The sequence below is a fragment of the Anomalospiza imberbis genome, chromosome 11 (assembly GCF_031753505.1).
Source record: "Anomalospiza imberbis isolate Cuckoo-Finch-1a 21T00152 chromosome 11, ASM3175350v1, whole genome shotgun sequence".
Taxonomy (NCBI): Eukaryota; Metazoa; Chordata; class Aves; order Passeriformes; family Viduidae; genus Anomalospiza; species Anomalospiza imberbis.
Window position 1 is genome coordinate 21,863,816 of NC_089691.1, and position 22,140 is coordinate 21,885,955.

The 22,140-nt window shown below is 56.3% G+C and overlaps 1 long non-coding RNA gene across 2 annotated transcripts in view; it reads right to left on the reverse strand.

The window, feature by feature from the left end:
• The window catches only part of LOC137480927 (uncharacterized), a 448,694-nt gene that overhangs the window by 310,869 nt on the left and 115,685 nt on the right, over positions 1-22,140 (reverse strand). The window lies entirely within an intron of this gene.

The following is a 22,140-nucleotide window of genomic DNA, read 5'->3' on the forward strand; positions in this document are numbered from 1 at the left end:
AACTTGAGCTGCTACGTTGGGCCGGGCCCGGAGGAGCTGTCCCTGGCATCGGTGGTCGGGAGGAGCTGTCCCTGGGGCGCCTTCGCTGGTGGCACCGGCTCCAGCGTCTCCCCGGCTGCCCTGGCCGCTCCCTCGGCAGTCGCGGGTCGGGCTCTTGCCGGAGGGAGCCGGCAGCGCCAGCCCCGCTGAGCGTGCCCCTGTCAGTGCCTTCGGAGAACGACGAGGCTGGGATTTTCAAAGGAGCCTGATCCCGGCAGCGTTTGGGCTTCTGGATTCCTCCTGGCACACCTGGCTCACATCCCCGTGTTAAGGAGAGAGGGGTCGGGTGGTGACACTTGTCCTGGAAACTGCAAGGGGCTTTCTCCACAGAGGAACATCCTCTCCAGTTCAGCTTCTTTTTAACTAAAAACCCCCAAACGTCACTGCTAAGGGCAGTGCTCTTTGGTGGTTTTTTTCTTGCTGGTTTTGAGAACTGGTGAGCAGAACCCCTGTCTGGATCCTCATGTTGCCCTCCCATTGCACCAGCTGTTGAGATGCACTATGCTTCGTTGCAGATTGTGTTCTAACGTTTATTTTGTTGTTGGTTTTTTGGGTTTTTTTGGTATACAGTTGTTGCCTTTATTTGTAAAATCCCGTTATAAATATATATATATATTATATAAATATATTAAAAGTTGAAACGTTTCAGATGTCTATTATTTGTATAACTACTTGAGCATAAAGAAGTGAGAAATATGAATGTATTCTTGTTTCTGGGTTGTCTTTTTTTTTGAAGAGAAGAATATTCCGTTTTTCTCTCGGGAGAGGTACAGTGTTTATATTTTGGAGCCGCCTTCAAGGTGGGATATTGTACATATTTTTATCTTGAGTAAATGTTAAGTAGCTGTTTTAAAATGCTTAATAAAATAATTCTTTTCCTGTGGAAGATAAGGGTTTGCCTCTGGTGCTTTGAAATGTGTGAGCAGGGTCATTCCACATGGCCTGGTCCTGCAGGGGATGGCACAGGGGGGAGCAGGAATTCGGGATGCAGGGGGGAGCAGGATCCTGGGGTGCAGGGGGGATGAAGGATTTTGGGGTGCAGGGGGGAGCAGGGCTCTCCTTGCTCCCCCCACATCTCCTCTGCCATCGCTGCCTGAAGGAGCTCGGGGTCCCATTACCCACGTCACAGGGATATTTATTTATTTGTTTTAACTGCCTTGGCACCTTCAGGGATTTTTTTCCTTCCAGACTCGAGGGAGGTGCCAGGAGAGCCTGGCTGGCTTTCCTGCTCTCTCCTGATGTCACATTGTGCTCCCTGTGCCTGGCATTTGGCTCCTGGGCCCCGAGCTCTGTGGGGAGGAGGCAGCCCCTCACCCTGGAGGGTGTAGCATCTCCACAGGCTTTGCCCAGTTCCTGGAGGAAAATGGACTTGCTGCAGACTGGTTTTACTTCAGCACCCTCAGCCTGTGTCTGAGCTGCCCGAGCACTGCCAGGGATGGTGCCCACCAGGCCCCTGGGGCTGAGGGTCAGGTCCTGCCTTTGCTGGGGTGATCCCTGCCACCCCCACGTGTCCCAGGTGTCCCTGATTTGGGAATTCCAGCTGGCACTGTGGGTGGTGGAGCAGCCTGCTGCCTCTGCTGCCAGTGCTACAAAATGAGCCAGAGGGCAGGGTCCTCATCCCACCACGGGCTCCCTCCCAGCCTCTCCAGCAGCGATGCTGGTTTCTGGTCTCCGGATGAAATGAGGACGACCCCAAGCCTCCCCAGAGGCAAAAGAGGGGTGAAGCAAAGGGATGGGTGGGAGGTCTCAGTTTCCCAGTGGTGCTGCCTGTGTGTGGATGGGGCACGGGCAGCTCTGAGGGGGTATTTGGGATTTTCACTGGGCAGATGGATCACAAAACCTGGGGAGTGGTTTAAGTGTCCAGCTGGGCCAGCACTGCTCAGTCCTGGGCTGAGCATCTCCAGGACCCCACATGGAGAGGCTGATGCTTCTATTAGACTGTGGTTAGAACTAAAGAAACCTTAGCTTAAGTAATGCTAGAAAAAATGCTGCTTGGTTTAATGTGTTTGGGGCCTCCACACATCCCAGCGTTCATGTTATGTTTGCTTTAATTAGGGCTAAATATTGATCTTACTGAAGCTGACTGTAAAACCCCATTTGGGGACAGCATTTGGTGCTCAGCGGAGAGGTGTCTCCAGCCTCAGGACCCCCTGGATTTCTGGCTCCTTTCCATGGCTCTCATTCCCCTTTGGTCCTCATATTCTGACCCCCCTTGTCCTGTGGTGGGACAACTTGCAGGATTTACAGATCCTCAGTCTTGGAGGAAAAAATTGCAAAAAAAGTGGAAGAGAGAACAATTACTCAGGAAGCAAAAGATTATTACGGGCTGGGAATTTTCTCTGCCACCCTGGCCGGGTGCCAGCGGGACAGGTGAGTTCTGTGGGGCAGAGTGGGGCTGGGGCCGCCCCTGTGGTGGCACCGGGTGGGGACCCCAGCAACCCTGCTAGAGCTGCCTCCCCGGGCTCTCCATCCCGGCCCGGGAGGAGGAGGGGATGGATGGATGGATGGATGGATGGATGGATGATGGATGGATGATGGATGGATGATGGATGGATGGAGGGGCGACCCCCGGCACGGCGCCAGCCCGGGACAGCCCGTGCCGCCCGCCCCGCCGGGGTGTGCTGAGTTCCCGGGCTTGTTTTCATGGTCTCACCCAGCTCTGACCTGCCCCAAATGTTGACACAATGTCACGTTTCCGACTGCAGTCTTTCATGTGCAGCCGGAGGCTAAATACGGCTGCTGGTTCCTGGAAAAAGACGTGCCTGGCACCCTTTCAGCAGAAACCCGATCCCCATGCAGGCTTGGCACAACAGCTGAATAACACAGCAATAACTCTTTCAGCAGCATTTCAACCCATAAATAGGGCTTCCCGAGCGACTCCTTGAAGTCAGACAAGGAGGATACAATGATTTTGGGAAAAAAAAAATTAAAAATAAATGAAGTTAGTGTGCGCGAAGAGCGGGTGGGAGGGGGCAGCGGGGTCAGGCAGATCAAAGGGTGTCGTGGAGGTGCCGAGTGAGGTTTGCTGAGTGGGAGCACAGGATTGCCTCAAAAGGAAAGAAATGCTCCTGAATTTTTTAATGTCTCGGTCCTGTTTCATACCAGCCCCGTGGAGGCATGGGGAGAGCCTTCCTGAGAGCCAGAGCCTTTCCTAACCCCGGTGAGGACACACAGACACATAATTTTAGCTTTTCACCACCTGTTTGGAAAGCTCCCGTAGCCGGGCGCTGTGGGACTGGATGGTTTTTACAGGCATGTACCCCGGGAGCTGCTTATTTGCATTATGCATGGACCAGGGCCTAAAATAATCTGCAGTGACGCACATTTTTTTGCTGTGATTTTCATACGCACCCCCCACCCCCCTTTTCCAGGACTCCGTTTTTCTGAAGGTGCCGTGACTTTGGAGGACCACGCGTGGTTACCCAGCCCCGGGGCTGCCGGGGCCCTGATTCAGCAGGTCGGGCTGAGCCGGGGGCAGCAGCCCCAGCCCGGGTCCCCCGGCTGTGACACACGGAGGGAGAAGTGCCCTCGTGCTCCGCCTTGGCTTTCATCTGCAGAGCGTGTAGCTGCAAGTGCGGCGTGTTTACAAATGCAGGCATTGCAAGATCCCTTGAACTGTGTCCTAGTACAAAAGAGGCTTTGAAACGAGAAACACGTTGTCATGGCATGTTCCAGGCCAGCAGCACCAGACTGAACCAGATAATTGCTGTTTCTGCCTCAGCGTGGAAAAAGCAGCAGGTCTTGAGCAAGTCGTTTTTTCCCCTTAGACATTTCGTGTGATGCTCGGGATGGGAGGAGAGGGTTTGGAATGCCCGGGCAGCGGGGGCAGAGGCAGGATGAGCTCCCCAGGGCTGCAGGCAGCACGGCTCTGCTGGGCTCAGCCCTTGTAACCGTAGCCCGCGGGGCTGGTGACACTGACCCTCGCTGTGCGACACGGGCTGTCCGTGTTTTGTAACGCTGGCGTGCTGCCCGCGCCGGGAGATGTGGCTCTCGCTGCTCCCTCGTGTTCCAGAGCTTTCCCACTGCCCTTCTGCGGGCGGTTCACGGCACTGGAGAGCTCTCCCGGTGCCTCCCGGTGCCAGGGAGAGCTGCTAATTGCAGTGAACATTGCTGGCCCTGGGCAAGGCACCTCTGCCCTGGGAGCACTGGGCACGGCTCAGGGGTGCCTGTGCCCCGGTGCCCTCGCTCCTGGGCTGTAAGAAATGGAGGGTAATATTTCTACCTATTTTGGAATCATTTATTTCTTAGACATGTGTCTTTCTCCCAGGTGTGTTTCTGCCCCAGGCACATCACCCCGTGGAGGCAGTTATTGCCATCACAGCCAGGGCCTTTGGAAATGGCCAAACAGGAAAGCTCTGCATGGGCAGGGTTTTTCAGCACATGTGCCTTGTTAAAACTGCAAACGGAGCAGGCTGGATAATACCACACAGCTGATGGAAACAGGAATGCCTGGAAATAAAAGGCAGCTCCCCCAGCTACTCTTGTGCTTCTTGCTGTCCTTGGGCTGGTGGGAGCTGGCTGGGCTCTGTCCTGGGCTGGTTGCCCCGGCATCCAGCTCTTTGCACCCACACAGAGGCAGGTCTGGCTGAGGCAGGTGAGTGTTTGCTCTGGGATGGACCCTCGGTCATCTCAGCCCTGCCCATGTCCATGAGTGACCCTCTGCAGGGTGACAGTGCTGATGGGAAAGGGCTGGCTTGCTATTACAGCCTTGGATTTGCCCCCAGTGCTCCCCTTTAGCTCCTCTCTGACCTCTGCTCTTTATTCCAGTGCCCAGGATGGGCTCCCACGTTGTTGTTTTCTGAACACCAGCCCAGGGATGATGGCCACGGTCTGTGGCTGCCAGAGCTGTCGCACCAGAGGAATAATTAGTTTCTCTCTGGAACACAGCTTTGTCCTCCCTTCAGCCCCTGGTGCTGCTGGAAGTACAGCAGCACTCCCTCCTCCGTGCGGCTCTCCGCTCGCCTCCATGCCGTGGCAGCGAGAGAAAAGGCCGAGGTCTCTCCTGCTTTGAAAGGACTGATGAATATGCAAACTATCAGGGCTGAAATATTGCTTATCCGCGTCACGGGGTGTGCACGGAGCTCGTGCTTGTGCTGCTGCCTGAGGATGTGTACACCACCAGAGTGCAGCTGAGCAGCTTAGGGAAGATTTAACTCTTATTTCTATTCTCGACACCGAATCATTAATAAGGTTATGGCCACGCTGGGGGCCTTTCCCAGTGCCCTCCTCCTGCTGTGGCAGGGCCTGGGGACCTGCTGGTGGGGATTGACTGCAGCTATTGATCGGGTAAAGCTCCAGCCCGAATGGAAGCAGTCACTGATGATTATCTCGTGGTATTAGCGCACGCAAATTGAAATTGGTGTGATTTGAGATGAAACGTGACCTATGGGCATAGGCAACATGTTCTAATGTATTCAGAAATGCTGGGGCTGACAAGCTATTGCTGCTGGTACCACACTGATTAAACCCCAGCTCGCTCTGCTGCCATTGAAATCAGTGGGAGGTCTGTCAGTGCCTTCCGTGAGTGCTGGACTGCATCCAGGCTGCACTTCATGGGATGCATTATTCCACAGGATTAGAGAGGCTCGGGGAGTGGGATTCCTCTCTCACTGATCTCTGTGCTTAGATGTTTGCCTTGGAGCTGGCTGGGACATGAAGCACCCGGCCTGGTTTTGGTGTCAGCCCAAGGAGGGGATGAGTGGTGTTTGCTCCCAAAGGTCTGCCAGGGCTGGGGTGCTGCTCTGGGAAACGTGGGGGGCTGGGCAGCCCCTTGTCATCCACAACTCCTGGTGGCATGGGACACAGGAGGCAGGGTTCTCATCAGCATTGCCTGTACCAAGTGTTTGACCCACCAGTGCTGGAGTCCTGGTTCAGAAGTGAAAAGCCCAGTCGTCCCCAGGGAGCCCCAGAAGGGCCCTGGCTCTGCTCTGCTGGTCAGGACCTGGCTGGGGAGGGGCTTTCTCAGGTTCTTCATTTCAGACAAACGTTTGACCCCAAAGAGGTGCCGGTGGCTCCGGGGCTGGATTCCCCCGCGGCATGGGAGGCTGCTCGGAGCTCCTCTCACCGCCAGGGCCCTGCCATCCCAGCCCCGCCACACCGGCCCCTGGCTGAGCCTTTGGGTGGAGGATGACTCAGGGCCCCGTGCAGGGAGGGGGTGGCGGTGACCCCCCCAGTGCTGCTGGGGAACTGAAGCAATCTGTTTATCATGGAAAAACTGCTCTTTGCAGCAATTCAAATGGAAACTTCCCAGAATGAGTGTTGCAGAGCTTTCCCCTTGAATCACCGGGCCTCCCAAAGGCCGCTTTCGAAGACGATGCCCTCGGGAGAGCTGTCCCCGTCCTTGCCGTGCGTGGAGCTCCCTCCCGGCGGCACAGCCGCTCTCAGTCCCTCCTCGGGCCCGTTCCCATGGGAGCAGTGCCTTTCCCAGGCGGGACAGGTACGGGAGCACCACACTCAGGTGTCCCAGGAGCTGCTGCTCAGCCGGGTGCTGGAAGGCTCTGCGGTGGTGGCACCTCCCAGCCTGGGGACCAGCCCGGGCTGGAGGCTCGCACCCGCGGCCATCTCGCCGGGCCGTTTGCCTGTTTTCCCTTCCCTCTGGCTGCCCATCACCTTTTCCGTGGCTCAAATGAGTGTCCGAAGGCCACGGGGAATTCAGCCGCTGCCGGCAGCTGACGCAGCCGGGTGAATAAGGAGTGAGTGTGAGTGACGCCTGACCCGCTCCGCTCCCGAGGCTGCCTCGCACCCCGAGCTGCCCGGCCGTGCCAAACGCGGTGCTGCGGGGGCACGGAGCCCGTGTGCTGCCCGCAGCACAGGCCTCGGCCCGGCTGCCCAGGGATGCTCCGGGCAGCGTGACCGCAGCTGTGTGTGAGCCCTGAGCTGGCAGCCTGGCAGATCCGGCCATGATAGCAACGGGATGGGTGTCGCAAGGGGTGGGAGGCCACCGAGGCAGGCCCGGGGCAGGAGGGGCGGCAGGTTAGGGCACCCCGGTGGTCCCACTGCCACCCGCGGAGCGAAGCTGCTGGGGATCTTCATACATTTATTCCTGTCGGCCCCGCGGAGCTTGTCCCCATAGTAACAGAGCAGGCTGGCACTGCAGCGCTCAGTGACATCCCTGGTCCCCGGGGAGAAGCCGAGGACCTGCGTGGTCCGTGTCCCCAACTCCTCGGCGGTGTGCAGGAGCCCGGGGACGGCTTCCCCGCGCCCCAGAGCGTGTCGGGCTTTCACCGCGTCCCTGCAGCACCGGGAAAGCAAAGAACTGTTGGCCGACAGGCAGAAGGGACAGGTGAGGGGCTGGGCCAGGGGCTGGCAGGACCGTGCTGGGGTGGGGGCTGCTTTGGTGGCAGTTCTTTGTCCCCAGCGCCGGCAGCCGCGGCCGGGCTGTGCCGCACGTGTGAGGAGCACGAGCCCGGCTGCTGCGGGCGGCGGAGGCAGGAACCACAGAGGGGTTTTCCGGGCTCCAGAGAGCACCTGGGCCCTTGAGGTCAGGAGGCATCTGCAGCACGAGCCTTTTGAACCCAGCAGCGAGGCAAAGGTGTTTTGAAGGAGACCGGCAAGACACAGATCTCTGCTCAGATCCTGGAGCCGCTCGGAAGATGAGTCAAAGGATTCCTGAAACAATTAGAGCTGTGCGGTGCGGCAGCACATCCACCGTCAGCAGCTCTGCCAGGCGCCCTCGGCCAGCTGTTCGTGCTTTCCCTTTAATAAGGCACATTAGGCAATTTCCCATTTAAAAATGTTTATGGGAATATATAAATATTCTCTTATGCAGGACTTGCCCGGCCCTTTGTGTGCCGAGCGGTGGCGAAAGTGACTTGAATTGTTATAAATCTATCGAGACAGCTTAGATGGAGCCTTCAGCACGGTGAGATGGATGTCTCGGAGCCCCCCGGGGACTGAGTCCTCCAGGTGCCAGGTTGGGACACCTCGCTCCGTGGGACAGAGTGCCCACCGAGCAGGACAGGGCCACCACAGGCTGCGTCACGTCCCCTGGTGCCCAGCCACAGGCAGCGTGGGCAGGGTTTTCCCTCGTGTGATTTCCCGATGGCTGCAGGAAGAGCTTGCACAGACCCGATCTGGATTTAATCAAAGGAATTTTTTTTTTTTTTTCATTTGCTGTCTTGTGTGCTGACCACCAAACCACATCCTTCGAGCCTGAGCCCAGCACAGTGAAACAAAAACTAGGCCAGGGCTTTTCGCTATGTTTTTTTTTTATTTTATTTTTTTTTTTTTTCCCTTAGTGCATCAGTTGGGTGCAAAGCTGGCACACACATCTCCTCCAGCCCCTCTGCTCCCACACAGCCCCTTCCCAGGGCAGCCTGGCATTTCCACCACCCCTGAGCCAGGCACTTGCAGCTCCACGTGAAACCTGGGAACTATCCAGATTATGTGCACTGAGCACAGTGGCAGTGGGAAGCAAATACAGAGGAATAATGAGTAATGACGTGCTGGCAGACCACGTCGGGACCTCATAAGGCACAAGGTGGGGACTGTCCTTGGCTCTCACCCGACGCTTGCTTGGTGCAGCCTGACTGTGGGGTCAGAGCAAACCAGAGGGGCCGCAGTGAGCCCCTGGTGCTGGTGGGAGCAGTGGCTGTGGTGTGACACCGTCCCTGGCAGCATCCCACGACACCCAGGGGCGAGGTGCCTGCGTAGGGAAGTTCTCACGTTCACAGAACAGAGAGCAGCTTTATTGTTGTGTTTTGCAAACCAAAACCAGCCGGGAGTTTCTGAAGCGTCTGCCATCCCCGCAGAGAGCTGTTTAGTCATGCCTGGTGTGTGTGCATGTGAGACAGCGAGGGGAGGGAGGCTCGAGGACTTTGCAAAGATTAAAGATTTATGCTGACCCTTGAATCTGATCCAAGGCTACTAATCTGCCCTGATCCTATCATCTGCTCAGGGTGGATCTATTTCACTTTCCTTTATGGTACTCCTGACTCATTCCACTCCCACTCCAGGCCAGTCCAGTGGGAATGGGAAGCGCTACCACATATTTGTTTGGGTTTGCATTTAAAGCTCTGGACCTCTAGTGGGTGCAGCTCATAAAGGAAACCAGTGTGGATAAGATACGGGTGAGCTGAATGCTTGGAAACCACTCCCAAACGCAAGCTGAAGTGGTTTGAAATCAAGGTGGAGTGATGTACTGAAGGCACAATACTTGGCAGCTACGCCCAGCGTGTGAGAAAGGCATTTAAATCCAAGGTGGTGAGGTAGGCAGGGCACCCCGCGTGCTTCCGACGGGACAGCCCGTGCCTTGCAGGGTGTGCAGTGCCAGGGAGCTGGCACCCACCGCTCCGTGTGCCCACCTGCCCTCTCTGGCTCTGTGCTTTGCACCCCGCTGAGCCCCCCTTGGGCCTGCAGGAAGCTGTGCCAGGGGTTCTGCTCCTGCCCTGGCACTGCTCTGCCTGGGAAAGGCCTCGTTCCTGCTCCATCACCCTGTGCTGAAAGGCTCCCGACGGCTGCTGGGGCTTTAGCGTGAGAAACCGCTAAAGCATGGAGGAGAATACAGCCTGGATTTTTGGAGGGCAGAATAAATCTCCTCTGCCTTCACAATAAAAAATAGCGTGGCAGAAAGAGAAATAGGAGCTTTCCACCCCTCAGCTCTTCTCTGCTGCAGCCACACGTGTCTGGAGGGAGGCGGGGGATGCCACAGCAGCCTGGCCCGCGTGCCAGCCGGGCTGGGGTGGATGACACCCGCCGGGCAGCCCCGGAGCCGCGGCAGACGGGCAAACAGGATCACTCATGCAGGCCTGGCCCGAGGCTGAACTGACCAGGAGATGGAGTGTGGTATATCCTATTTCAGATCCCCTGGGACATCCTGTTCTCCTGATAACTGATGATATGTAAATATAGCAAATGCAAAGCCAGGCACTTTCCTAGGGTGCCCGGCCCAGGCTGCTTATAGAACAGGGCTGAGCCCCAGCGGCGCGCTTGGAAACACCCATCTGCAACTGCGACACGGGCATCAGGCTTTATTTTTAGTTTAAAACCAAGTTCCTGTTTGTAAGGCCAGAAGGGTTACAGGAAGAAAAATTATGAAGTGGGATCATTTACTGCTATTTTCTTTTCACGTGTCCTTCCTTCCTTCCTCCCTCCTGAGAAATGGGATGTAGCACATCGCTATTCCAGGCTGCAACGTTCGCTGGTTCCTGCTCCCTCCGAAGAGGCCCGTTAAGCCTTGTGTAACAAAAGGCTCCATCCTCCCAGCCCCGCCAATTACCCCTGACTTCTGCCGCTACGCGAAGGCGCTTGTCCCACGGACGTGAAAGGCCGGCCTCGCTGACTCGCACCTTTCTCTCTCGGCAGAGTCTTGGGCCGGTCCTGGCAGGCGGGGTGACAGCCAGGGCATGGGGATCCCTCCCTGGCTCATCAATCCCTCTCCTCCCCGCGCCGCTGAGCAGCCCCAGCGGGCATGGGGTGGAGGGAAACAATGGGAAGTATTTGGTCAGGTCAGCCAAAGGAGCCTCCTTAAGGAGCAGAGCCGAGCACTAATTAGTCCGGTGCGCAGCCCCGTCCCCGTCCCCGCCGTCCTCCTTCAGGCGGGGTCACGGTGCGAGGGGAGCCGCAGCGATGAGTTTGGCAGGTGCCCACGTGTTTTTCTCCTTCCCGTGCCCTGTTAGGGAAAGGTAATCCCGAGCTGACAGGAGGGAGACTGCGAGCTGCTGACGGGAATTCCCAGCTGAGAGGTTTTGAGAGCGGTGGGAGCTTTGGCGTGTGGATTAGGTTGCTTATATATACTATAGTGTGAAGGAAACGGGCGGTTTTGCTAATTCCCTTGCACTTTGGTTTAATAAAGCAGGATTTGTCTGGTGGGAAAGTGTAACAGTGGGATTTAAGCTGTGTGAGTCTCATGACTGGTGCTCGCCTGGCTGGGTGGGAAGCAGGGAAGCGTCGATTGCATTCTGTCTCTCCTGTGTTCTCGTGTTTTTAAACATGATTTGAGTGCCCACAGCTTCGGGTGAGCTTTATTTGGGATGAGGTTTTTTTAAAAAATCCATATGCAGATGTTTGCACTAAATTCTGTTTTCCAGAACTGCACTGCCCCGTGTCTTGGGAGAACCAGGACTGCTCGGTTTGTCAGTGCCTTGTGACAAAGACTCGCCTAAACTGAGAAAGGATAAAGAGAGGGTGGCCAGGACACAGGGGGAGAAGGGGCAAGTTAGTATCTGGTACAGCCTCTGTAAGCAAACGAGAGCCCTCTGCTTCTGGTTTTAATGAGAAAGTCCCCAATGGAAATTTAAAATCTGGATCCGCATCAAATCCTCAAAGTTCAGGCAGTTTAGAGTGAGGACTTCGGTCCATTCCATCACTCATCAGAGCTGCCTGCAAAACTCACATCCCAATACTTTTTTCCAGTCATAAATTCTGCCAAAGATGCATGCTTGGATGTGAGATATTTTTCTTCTTTTTCATCCCTTTTGCTAATTTAATTCCCAGACCTAAATCAAGTTTTCCATCTCAGACTTCCAGGAGCTGGGATGCCTTTGCTTGCAGTTGGGAAGCTTTGCTGTGTCCTGTGTGGTGTGGTGGGGGGTTGGAAAGGTTCACCTGCCTGCAGGTGACCAAGTGAAAGGGAGGGGGCCTCGGGGTCAGGCTGCTTTATTGCCAGAGCCCAAGTTTTGGGATGTGCTAGGGAGCAAATCATTACAGTGCTCCTGCCCTTCTCTCCCTTATTATTAAGAGGATAAAACCCAAGCCATTTTTGGGATATGCACAAATATGCTCCTGATGAGGGCCCTGAGCAACCAGGCAGATTTTCTGAGCAGCCTTGAAGCAGCAAGGCAGAGCAGACACATGCTGAGCTCTCCCTTATTCTTATTCTTTTCTGTTTTCTTGGGTGTACAATAAGAGCTAATCAAAGTGATGCTCTCCAGCAGGCTTTTGTGTATGGCATTACAGCAAAATCCTAAATTCCCCTTCCTGCTCATGCATACAAAGCAGGAAGAACTAGGATGGCTGCAGTCTATTTTCAGATGATTTAGCCAAGGAGAAAATAACTGGATGGCTGGAAGAGGAGCTTTTGATAGGAAATAACCTTGAAGCACAGCTCTGACATGAGGGCGTAAGGTGCCCAGCTCCCTGCGATGGCCTTGCTCCATGAAATGCCAGCAGGGAACGTGACTTCCAGAGGAGATGACAAAGGACAATACAGACAAGCAGAGCACCCAAACTCCAGTGCAGGGAAGGCTGCAGAGCGGGCTGGGTGCTTCCTTCTGCTCCTGAGTTCAGCAAGGATGTACATGAAGGTGCCCCTGCTCAGTTCAGGACTCTCGCCAGGTGCTGAGGCGACAGGTCGTGAGTTTGGCTGGTGTAAATGAGTGCAGCTCAGCTGGCTGGGCTCATGGGAGGCTCTTTGTACCTGTAGATGTGCTCCTTCTTCCCCCACTAAAGGCAAAGGCACCACCTGGGATTTGCCCCTCACAGCTGGGGCAAGTCAGATGCTCCTTCAGCACAAGGTGAGTGTGGTGACACCTGTGACACCTCTGGGGACAGCTCCCCAGAGATGTTCCCTCCGGGCAGGCTGGGGCTCACCCGGGATGGGGTTTGCTGTCCCTGCTGTCCATCTCTTGGGAGCAGCTCACCGCTGAAAACATCCCTCGCTTTGGATTTATTCCCAAAAACAGAGAGGTTGGTTTGCAGGACCCTGTGGTGCCCATGTGCCAGGGGAGGGCTGGGTGTGGGTGCTGGCACAGGGGGCTGTGCTGTGCAGGAGCCCAGCCAGGGGAGGTGAGGGTGAGGATGGAGGTGAGGACACAGCTAAACGCTTCAGGGAAGGAGGACGGCTTTGGTGAGGCTGCATCCCCCTCTGCTGGAAAATCCAAGCAAAGGCTGCAGAGCCGCTGGCCAAGGAGAAAACTTGAGAGGAAAGGGAAATTAATGTGCGAGGAACATTAGTGAGGCCCGGGTTCCCTGGGGCCCGCTGGGACATCGCAGCATCCAGCCTGGGCTCGGCTGGGGTTCATCCCGTGCCCGTCACAGTGACAGAGCTCCTGCTGGGGACAGCCTCTGCAGAGACTGGGACACATCACATTGCTGCCAGGCTCGGTCCCACTTCCCAGTGTGGGAAGGAAGAAGTGAGGCAGGGGCAGCACCCGGAGCCGTGGCTCAGGCTGGTCCTGGTGATGTGGCAGCGTCTCCCAGCCCGCAGAGAATCCTGACTGGAGCTGAACAGAGTAGCACAGACAGGCTCAGTGCTGTGCTGCTGGGCTCAGAGCCGCTCCATAACCCAGGTGGTGCCCAGGCTGTGCCCAGGGGCCGCGGCGGATGGGCATGAGCTGCAGAACACTTGGTGGGACTGAAATACACACGGCAGCCTGGACTGTGGGCACTGGGGTTTGTCGGGAAAGGGGATGCAGCACTGTTTGGATATTGCCTGGCTGCTGGGAGGGAGCTCTACCTCAAAGCAGAGGCTGCAGAAAATGCCTCCCCTGGCCCGGCTCCGTGTGCATGGTCCCTGGGTGGGCAGCTTGTGGCTCAGTCTAACCATGGACCTCCAACGAGTCCCTGCTGTGGCCTTCCCAAGGTGCTGCTCCCTTTCAATCTGGTCACAGAGGTGTCTGTGCAGAGCTGGAGCCCAGGGCTCTGTGCCCGCCTTTCAGAGCCTCACTTGGAGGCTGTCTGTGCTCAGGCTGGAAGAATGGGTTTGTTTCCGTGCAGATTTAAAATTGAAATTACAGAAAGGGTGAAATGCGGTGACTGGGCTGGCCAAGGCCCTGACTGTGCACTAAATCTGCAAGCGTGGGCCTGGCTTTTGTGCAGGGGGCTCTGCAAGTGCCAAGGTAACTGCTAATAAATCTGACTGGAGGACCAGGAGAATTTTATTTGACTTACTGCTAACAGCAGGCTCCTTTTTAACTATCTTTTATTTTTTTCCTTGCTCCCTTCTGCTGATTCATGCTCCTGCTTCTTCGGCACTGGGAGATGCCAGCATTCCTAAAGGTCATCACTTGCATGCAGCAGCTCATGCTGGGGAGTGTTTGCCAGCACCTACGAAATCGAAATGCTAAAGCAACTGCCATCATTTATATTTTCCCTGGCAGTGACAGACAGTTGCACAGCTTGCCAGCCGCCAAGCTGCCACGTTTCCAGGCTTGGGGACTGCTCCAAGGTGAAGGAGGTGTGTGAAAAGTGATGCCTGCCGATGAACCTGATACCAGGTCACCTTGAGATTAGGATTCTCACCTGGGCTCACCTGCAGGCAGTCCTCCTAGAGAAACCTCAGCGTCCGGGCACGCACCCCTCTGACCTGCACGCAGCCCGTTCTGTCGCGCTGTGATCCCGTGCCTCTGGGAAATGAGATCCTGCTGCTCACGTCAGGTTTCCCGCAGGAGCCACGCTGCTGCCTGCCCCGGCTCCCTGGGGAAGCAGGGCTGGGCTGCCCTGGCTGCCGCCTCGCTCCCCTTCTCCCCTTCTCCTCCCCACGGTGGAGAGGACTCGGTGCTTTCCTGGGCTGCAGAAAGAGGCAGGATTTTATGGCACGCTGGCAACATGCAAGCATCTCTGAGGAAATTAGTCGTGGTTTCATTTTCATGGGGTGTCTCCCCCTCCATGGCAAAGGAAGACTTCTGGTTCAGCTCGAGCAGTAACAGCACAACTACACGTTTCTTTGTTCAGGAAAGCAGTGAGGAAGACACAGAGAAGCCCTTCCTTCGCCTCCTCGGGTTACTTAGTGACAGTTTATACTGTGGCAGTAGCAGAAGGGCTGTATACAAGGACAGGAGGACTGTTACAGGCCGTGGCGGGTTCAGGAACCAGCTATTCCATGTCCATCTCTTTAGAGGTGACCACTAATCCTCACCTCTCCTTTAAGGGTCTGTAACATAAGGAGACGCGTATCTTGTACCCGCTGTCGTCTGCCTCCGTTTCTTCCGATGCTATTTGAAGTGAGCCTTGAAAGAGCAGAGCTGGAAAGAGCCCCCAGCTGCCTGCTGGCACTGCAGAGCGAGGCTCCCGTTTGTCCTCACAGCGCTCAGATTCCCAGAGCCAAGAGCTTCTCCCTCCCTCCACAAGAGAGGAACCTGACCTGGGAGGCACCCACAGTCTCTAAGACATGTTATAATATTTTTTATTATTATGTTTTACATAATTTATATTATCAAATCAAAATACAATCTATTTTATAAATATTATATATCTATAAATAATATAATAAATAGTATATACATCAAATAAACAAAATATAAATATATTATATATATTATAAAATTTAAATGTACATACTTTAATAATATTTTATATTTTTATTATTGCATTTTACATAATTTATATAATTAAATAAGAACAGGAATATATTTTATAAATAAATATTTATAAACAATATAATAAATATTATATATAATTAATGTATACAATATTCATATGTTATATATTATAAATGAAATTTTACATAATTTTATGTGTTTTATATATTTCTATTATTTTTATTTGATATTTAATATTTTTATTTTTATTATTACATTTTACGTAATATATATTAAATAAAAATATAATGTATTTTATAAATATAATACATTTATAAATAATATAATAAGCATTATATATATTAAATATATACAACAGAAATACATTATATATATTATAATATTAAAATGGGCATAATTTTATATGGTAACATGTTATAACCCAGCTGAACCCTGGAAAAAAGCCAGCATCCAAGGAGCCGAGGGCACGGACAGGGCCTGTGCGTTTGCCTCCTCAGAGCACGGCTGTGAACACGAGGAAAGCCGAATCCCAGCGCAGCACTGCCGCTGGCTTTGGCTGAGCTCCTCGCTCGCTCGGCAGCAGGGGAGGTGTCGGTAACTCATCACATCCATCAGCTCCTTGGTCTGCGGGAGGAGCCGTCAGCCGGAGACAAACCAAAGGAACGTCCAGTGAGATATTCTGTTCTGAGAGGAGCTGTCCTCCTTTCTCACACTAACGGCAGGCTCCGAAATCTGCGCACAACTTAGCTCGTTATTAGAACTAATTGGTGCCAGGCGTTCCATCCTCTGACAGGGCTAACCATGGGGGTGAAATCTTCTGAGGTAATGAACCAGAGGATGGATTAAGAACTTTCAAAGTGCAGTTCATATCTCAGCTTAATTGGAAGGGGTATATCAGTTGGCTTTTTTTCATGGATACAAGGAAAGCCGTGGTTTGGGGTGGAAAAGCACATGCACAAACGCCTTTCCTGCGGCCGGGGGGCTGGGAATTGCTAATTTCAGTGTGGCAGAGCCGCGGCGTTTGAGGGCAGCGCCTTGCCCAGCCCCCTGAGCCTGAGGAGGGATGGAAATGGGATTTATTCTCTGCGTGCAGCACTTGCTGTTCCTCCTGTGCAAGGCTCGGTGGGCAGAGAGCGATTAGTGCAGATCTCCTCAGGCCAGGGAGCTGCTGGCAGAGCAAGGGCTGCTCTGGGCGTGGGCATCCTCCTGATGGAGAGCCACGTCCCCCAGACCGTCACGCCCCAGTGCCCCGCTCAACAATCCCATTCCAATTGTTGTTTTACACCTGTTTCACGCCGTTCTGAAGAGTAGATTTGTGGCACCCATTTTTTCTGGCTCAGAAATTTAATTTTTCTGTGTGATTTAGAACTTTTCCTTCTGCCCGAGTGGAGAAGGAGAATCCTTTGCAGGAGTCCCAGACAGAGCATGTAACCTGTGGCTCATATCCAGGCAGGCCAATCCTTTCCTCATGTGTTTTCTTAGCTCTTTAATACTTGTAAAATAATCTGAGAGTCACTGCAGCCAGCTGCAAAACAGTAGCTCTTTTCCAACCTATTGACAACCAACAAATTCTGCTTAACATCCATTAATAGCCCTTAATTTGAGTCAGGAAAGTTTTACTGCAACATCATAAGAAATCCTGAGGAAAAAGATTGCGCTTCGGGGGAACAGAAAATATTCCTCAGGCATCCTGTAGGTTCCTTGTGATTTCTTTTTCTGCTACAGCTCCATTTGTTCCTGCCAGGCCTCACAAGCCACTGTGTAACTCCCCAGAGAGCTGGAGCCCCAAAATTTGTGAATTTGGGCTTACTTTGACTGGGAATTGAAACAACCCCAGTTACAGTGACAAGAACCCTGGTAAATCACCCAAAAAGCCCATGTAAGATGCATCCTACTCTTTAAACTCCACTCGGAAGTGCTTCCTGCTGGAAACTAAAGTGACCTCAATAAGTTGAGATAAATGCACCTAATGGAGTGGTTTGCTCAGTGTTATCTACTTATATGCTACTTAGCTACTCATAGTTGATTTGGCTCAAGCACAAAGTCAGTTTATCAGAGTCCATGCAAAAGGCAGGAACTTCTGGAGAACATCTGGTGATTGAGGGTAACTGGGAACAACGAGGTGAAGCAGGCTGTCCCTTTGGTTTTGGAAGTTCTGTGAGCAGACACAAGGTTTTGTATTTCACTTGCCTAAGACGTACTCAGGCTAACTGGAAATAATTGCAGTTGGTATTTTTTTAATCCTTACTCCTTTGCAAGCTGGGATTGGGTTTGTGGGTGACCCTGAGTCCGGGTGGCCCTGAGGGGCTCTCACAGCACCGCCGTGATGGCACAGGAGGTGTGGGGGCTGGCACCCCTTCACCCCATCCGCACCGCGGCGGGCAGGGAGGAGAGGACACAGATGGAATCTGTGCCAGGGGAGGCTCAGGTTTGATATCCAGAGGCACTTCTTCGTGGAGAGGGTGGGCAGGTGTTGGAAGGGGCTGCCCAGGGTGGCGGTGGAGCCCCCATCCCTGGAGGTGTCCGAGGAACGAGTGGGCATGGTGACAAGGTCTGGGTGACGAGGTGGTGTTGGACTCGATGACCTGGGGGGTCTTCCCCAAGCTAATGGAGCTTGTGATGGGGAGGGCAGGGCAGAGCCTGCTCCATGGGCAGGGGTGTCACTGCCGCCCGTCCTGCTCCATGGCGGCTCAGGGGTGTCACTGCCACCTGCCCTGCTCCTCGGCAGGGTCAGGGGTGTCACCAGCACCTGCCCTGCTCCATGGCGGGGTCAGGGGTGTCACCACAACCTGTCCTGCTCCATGGCGGGGTCAGGGGTGTCACTGCTGCCCGTCCTGCTCCAAGGCGGGGTTAGGGGTGTCACCACAACCTGTCCTGATCCAGGGCGGGGCCAGGGGTGTCACCGGCACCTGCCCTGCTCCATGGCGGCTCAGGGGTGTCACCAGCACCTGTCCTGATCCACGGCGGGGTCAGGGGTGTCACCACAACCTGTCCTGCTCCATGGCGGCTCAGGGGTGTCACACTCCTCCTCACCACACCCAGCATGGCGGCTCAGGGGTGTCACAGTCCTCACCACACCCAGCATGGCGGCTCAGGGGTGTCACACTCCTCACCACACCCAGCATGGCGGCTCAGGGGTGTCACACCCATCACCACACCCAGCATGGCGGCTCAGGGGTGTCACACCCCTCCTCACCACACCCAGCATGGCGGCTCAGGGGTGTCACACCCATCACCACACCCAGCATGGCGGCTCAGGGGTGTCACACCCATCACCACACCCAGCATGGCGGCTCAGGGGTGTCACACCCATCACCACACCCAGCATGGCGGCTCAGGGGTGTCACACCCATCACCACACCCAGCATGGCGGCTCAGGGGTGTCACACCCATCACCACACCCAGCATGGCGGCTCAGGGGTGTCACACTCCTCACCACACCCAGCATGGCGGCTCAGGGGTGTCACACTCCTCACCACACCCAGCATGGCGGCTCAGGGGTGTCACACCCCTCCTCACCACACCCAGCATGGCGGCTCAGGGGTGTCACACCCATCACCACACCCAGCATGGCGGCTCAGGGGTGTCACACTCCTCACCACACCCAGCATGGCGGCTCAGGGGTGTCACACCATCACCACACCCAGCATGGCGGCTCAGGGGTGTCACACCCATCACCACACCCAGCATGGCGGCTCAGGGGTGTCACACTCCTCACCACACCCAGCATGGCGGCTCAGGGGTGTCACACTCCTCACCACACCCAGCATGGCGGCTCAGGGGTGTCACACCCATCACCACACCCAGCATGGCGGCTCAGGGGTGTCACACCCATCACCACACCCAGCATGGCGGCTCAGGGGTGTCACACCCATCACCACACCCAGCATGGCGGCTCAGGGGTGTCACACTCCTCCTCACCACACCCAGCATGGCGGCTCAGGGGTGTCACACCCATCACCACACCCAGCATGGCGGCTCAGGGGTGTCACACCCATCACCACACCCAGCATGGCGGCTCAGGGGTGTCACACCCATCACCACACCCAGCATGGCGGCTCAGGGGTGTCACACCTCCCCTCACCACACCCAGCATGGCGGCTCAGGGGTGTCACACCCATCACCACACCCAGCATGGCGGCTCAGGGGTGTCACACTCCTCCTCACCACACCCAGCATGGCGGCTCAGGGGTGTCACACCCATCACCACACCCAGCATGGCGGCTCAGGGGTGTCACACCCCTCCTCACCACACCCAGCATGGCGGCTCAGGGGTGTCACACCCCTCCTCACCACACCCAGCATGGCGGCTCAGGGGTGTCACACCCATCACCACACCCAGCATGGCGGCTCAGGGGTGTCACTCCCCTCCTCACCACACCCAGCATGGCGGCTCAGGGGTGTCACACTCCTCACCACACCCAGCATGGCGGCTCAGGGGTGTCTCACCCCTCACCACACCCAGCATGGCGGCTCAGGGGTGTCACACCCATCACCACACCCAGCATGGCGGCTCAGGGGTGTCACACCCATCACCACACCCAGCATGGCGGCTCAGGGGTGTCACACCCCTCCTCACCACACCCAGCATGGCGGCTCAGGGGTGTCACACCCATCACCACACCCAGCATGGCGGCTCAGGGGTGTCACACCCATCACCACACCCAGCATGGCGGCTCAGGGGTGTCACACCTCCCCTCACCACACCCAGCATGGCGGCTCAGGGGTGTCACACCATCACCACACCCAGCATGGCGGCTCAGGGGTGTCACACCCCTCCTCACCACACCCAGCATGGCGGCTCAGGGGTGTCACACCCCTCCTCACCACACCCAGCATGGCGGCTCAGGGGTGTCACACCCATCACCACACCCAGCATGGCGGCTCAGGGGTGTCACTCCCCTCCTCACCACACCCAGCATGGCGGCTCAGGGGTGTCACACTCCTCACCACACCCAGCATGGCGGCTCAGGGGTGTCTCACCCCTCACCACACCCAGCATGGCGGCTCAGGGGTGTCACACCCATCACCACACCCAGCATGGCGGCTCAGGGGTGTCACACCCCTCACCACACCCAGCATGGCGGCTCAGGGGTGTCACACTCCTCACCACACCCAGCATGGCGGCTCAGGGGTGTCACACCCATCACCACACCCAGCATGGCGGCTCAGGGGTGTCACACCCCTCACCCCACCCAGCATGGCGGCTCAGGGGTGTCACACTCCTCACCACACCCAGCATGGCGGCTCAGGGGTGTCACACCCCTCCTCACCACACCCAGCATGGCGGCTCAGGGGTGTCACACCCCACCTCACCACACCCAGCATGGCGGCTCAGGGGTGTCACACCCATCACCACACCCAGCATGGCGGCTCAGGGGTGTCACACCCATCACCACACCCAGCATGGCGGCTCAGGGGTGTCACACCCATCACCACACCCAGCATGGCGGCTCAGGGGTGTCACACCATCACCACACCCAGCATGGCAGCTCAGGGGTGTCACACCCCTCCTCACCACACCCAGCATGGCGGCTCAGGGGTGTCACACCCATCACCACACCCAGCATGGCGGCTCAGGGGTGTCACACCCATCACCACACCCAGCATGGCGGCTCAGGGGTGTCACACCCCTCCTCACCACACCCAGCATGGCGGCTCAGGGGTGTCACACCCATCACCACACCCAGCATGGCGGCTCAGGGGTGTCACACCCATCACCACACCCAGCATGGCGGCTCAGGGGTGTCACACCCATCACCACACCCAGCATGGCGGCTCAGGGGTGTCACACCATCACCACACCCAGCATGGCAGCTCAGGGGTGTCACACCCCTCCTCACCACACCCAGCATGGCGGCTCAGGGGTGTCACACCCATCACCACACCCAGCATGGCGGCTCAGGGGTGTCACACTCCTCACCACACCCAGCATGGCGGCTCAGGGGTGTCACACCCCTCACCACACCCAGCATGGCGGCTCAGGGGTGTCACACCCATCACCACACCCAGCATGGCGGCTCAGGGGTGTCACACCCCTCCTCACCACACCCAGCATGGCGGCTCAGGGGTGTCACACCCATCACCACACCCAGCATGGCGGCTCAGGGGTGTCACTCCCCTCCTCACCACACCCAGCATGGCGGCTCAGGGGTGTCACACTCCTCCTCACCACACCCAGCATGGCGGCTCAGGGGTGTCACACCCATCACCACACCCAGCATGGCGGCTCAGGGGTGTCACTCCCCTCCTCACCACACCCAGCATGGCGGCTCAGGGGTGTCACTCCCCTCCTCACCACACCCAGCATGGCGGCTCAGGGGTGTCACACCCATCACCACACCCAGCATGGCGGCTCAGGGGTGTCACACCCATCACCACACCCAGCATGGCGGCTCAGGGGTGTCACACCCCTCACCACACCCAGCATGGCGGCTCAGGGGTGTCACACCATCACCACACCCAGCATGGCGGCTCAGGGGTGTCACACCCATCACCACACCCAGCATGGCGGCTCAGGGGTGTCACACCCATCACCACACCCAGCATGGCGGCTCAGGGGTGTCACACCATCACCACACCCAGCATGGCGGCTCAGGGGTGTCACACCCCTCCTCACCACACCCAGCATGGCGGCTCAGGGGTGTCACACCCCTCCTCACCACACCCAGCATGGCGGCTCAGGGGTGTCACACCCATCACCACACCCAGCATGGCGGCTCAGGGGTGTCACACCCATCACCACACCCAGCATGGCGGCTCAGGGGTGTCACTCCCCTCCTCACCACACCCAGCATGGCGGCTCAGGGGTGTCACTCCCCTCACCACACCCAGCATGGCGGCTCAGGGGTGTCACTCCCCTCCTCACCACACCCAGCATGGCGGCTCAGGGGTGTCACACCCA